At 33.8% G+C, this 2,763-nt stretch overlaps 1 pseudogene; it reads left to right on the top strand.

Moving 5' to 3' along the window:
* Positions 1–1,093: 1,093 nt before the first annotated feature.
* Positions 1,094–1,212, top strand: LOC112477491 (annotated as a pseudogene).
* The last annotated feature ends 1,551 nt before the right edge of the window (positions 1,213–2,763 follow it).

Genomic DNA, 2,763 nt, shown 5'->3' with positions numbered 1-2,763 from the left:
TGAGCATCGATGCAAAAAATCCTCAATAAAATACTAGCGAACCAAATTCAGCAGCATATTAAAACGATTGTACACAACCAAGTGGGATTTATTCCTGGAATGCAAGGATGGTTCAACATATGAAAATTGACCAAAACAATATACCATATTAACAGAATGAAGGACAAAAATGACATAATCATTTCTGTTGATACAGAAGAAGCATTTGGCAAAATTCAACACCCTTTCATGATAAAAACACTCCAAAAACTAGCAACAGAAGGAAACTTTATCAACAAAATAAAATACACATATGAAAAACCAACAGAAAACATACTTGATTGTGAGAGACTGAAATTTTACCCCTAATAGGAACAAGGCAAGGATGCCTGCTTTCATCATTTCTATTCAACTGAGTTCTTAAAGTTCTAGCCAGTACAATAAGGCAAGAAAAAAAAAGAAATAAAAGGCATCCAAATTGGCAGAGAAGATATAAAAATATCTTGTTCACATATGATATATTTTTATATGTAGAAAAACCTTAAAGATTCCCCCCAAATTTGTTGGAATTAACAAATAAATGTAGTAAAATAGCATGATACAAACTCAACACACAAAAAACAGTTGCATTTCTGTTCACTAACAATGGACAATCTGAAAAGAAAATTAAGGAAACAATTTCCTTTACAATAGCACCCAAAAGAACAACATACTCAAGAATTAACCATGGAGGTGAAAGACTTGTATCATGAAAACTACAAACATTGCCAAAAGAATTAAGACATGGACAAATGGAAAGAGATTCCATGTTCATGGAGTAGAAGATTTAATATTTTTAAGATGCTAATATTACCCCAAATTATGTACAAATCTAATGATATCCCTATCAATATCCCAGTCGCGTTTTTTTTCCAGTCATATATCTGATAAGGAATTAATATCCAGAGTATACAGAAAATTCCTAAAACTCAACAACAAAAAAACAAACAACTCAATTAAAAAATAAGCAAAGGATGTAAATAGACATCTCTCCCAAGAAGATATACAAATAGCCAATAAGTACATGAAAAGATGCTCAGTATCATTAAGGACACGCAAATCAAAACTACAATGTGTCTGTGGCCATGCCACCCTGAACGCGCCTGATCTCATCTAATCTCAGAAGCGAAGCAGAGTCAGGCCTGGTTAGTACTCGGATGGGTGGCCACCTAGGAATACTGAGTGCTGTAGATTTAAAAAAAAACAAAAACCCACAATGAGACGTCCCTTTTCTCCACCTCCTTGTCAACACTTGTTGATTGCTGATTTATTAATAATAGTCATTCTGACTGGTGTGAGGTGATATCTCATTGTGGTTTTGATTTGCATTTTCCTAATATTAGTAATGTTGAGCCTCTTTTCATTTGTCTGTTGGCTATCTATATGTCTTCTTTGGAGAAATGTCTGCTGAGGTACTTTGCCCTTTTTTTTTATGGATGTAGTAAATGCCACTTTTTAAAAATATTTTATTTTATTTTATTATTAGTTTCAAGTATACGGTACATTGGTTAGACATTTATATAGTTTATGAAACGATCCCCCTGATGACGCTATCTTCCCTTTGGCTCTATGCATAGACATTATACTACTGCTGACTGCATTTCCTATGCCGTGCTTCCCATCCCTGTGACTATCAACTAATTTGTACTTCTTTAAACTTTCACCCTTTTCTCAGGCCCACCAACCCCTTCCCCTCTGGCCTTCACCAGATTGTCCTCTATATTTGTGAGTCTGTTTTTAATTAGTTTGTTCTTTTTGTTCCTTAGATTCCGCATATAAGTGAAATCATATGGTATTTATCTTTCTTTGTCTGACTTATTTCACTCAGCATAATGACCTCTAGGTCCATCCATGTTGTTACAAATGGTAGGATTTCATTTTTTATGGCTGAATAATATTCCATTGTATATATAAACCAGACCTTCTTTATCCAATTGTCTGTTGATGAGCATCTACGTTGCATCCATATCTTAGCTATTATAAATAGTGCTGCCATGAACATAGGGATGCAGAGATCTTTATAAATTATTGTTTTGGTTTTCTTTGGATAAATACCCAGGAATGCAATTGCTGGACAAAAGGTAAATTCGTTTTTATGTTTTTTGAGGAACCTCTAGACTGTTTCCCATAGTGGCTGTACCAATTTGCAATCCCATCAACTGCGTATGAGGGTTCCCTTTTCTCCACATCCTCACCAATATTTGTTATTCTTTGATTTATTGATGAGAGCCATTCTGACAGGTGTCAAGTGATATCTCATTGTGGTTTTAATTTGCATTTCTCTGAAGATTAGTGTCCTTGAACATCTTTTCATATGTCTATTGTCCATCTGTATGTTCTCTTTGGAGAAACATCTGTTCTGGTTTTCTGTCCATTTTCTAATTGGATTGTTTTTTGTGTGTGTGTGTCGTATGAGTTCCTTATACATTTTTGATATTAATCCCTTGTCAGGAGTATCATAAGTGAACATCTTCTCCTATTCAGTAGGTTGTCTTCTATTTTGTTGATGGTTTCTTTTGCTAAGCAAAACCTTATTAGTTTGATATAGTTCCATTTATTTATTTTTTCTCTCGTTTCTCTTGCCTGAGAAAATATATCTGAAAAGAAATTACTAGTAGCAATATCAGAGAGATTACTGCCTATGTTTTCTTCTAGAACTTTTATGGTTTGGGGTCTTAAATTTAAATCTTCGCTCGCTTTTGAGTTTATTCTTATATATGGTGTAAGAAAGTAGTCATTTTATTT

Source organism: Pteropus alecto, unplaced genomic scaffold (assembly GCF_000325575.1).
Source record: "Pteropus alecto unplaced genomic scaffold, ASM32557v1 scaffold413, whole genome shotgun sequence".
NCBI classification, from domain to species: Eukaryota; Metazoa; Chordata; class Mammalia; order Chiroptera; family Pteropodidae; genus Pteropus; species Pteropus alecto.
This window is presented reverse-complemented; position numbering and strand designations above follow the sequence as displayed.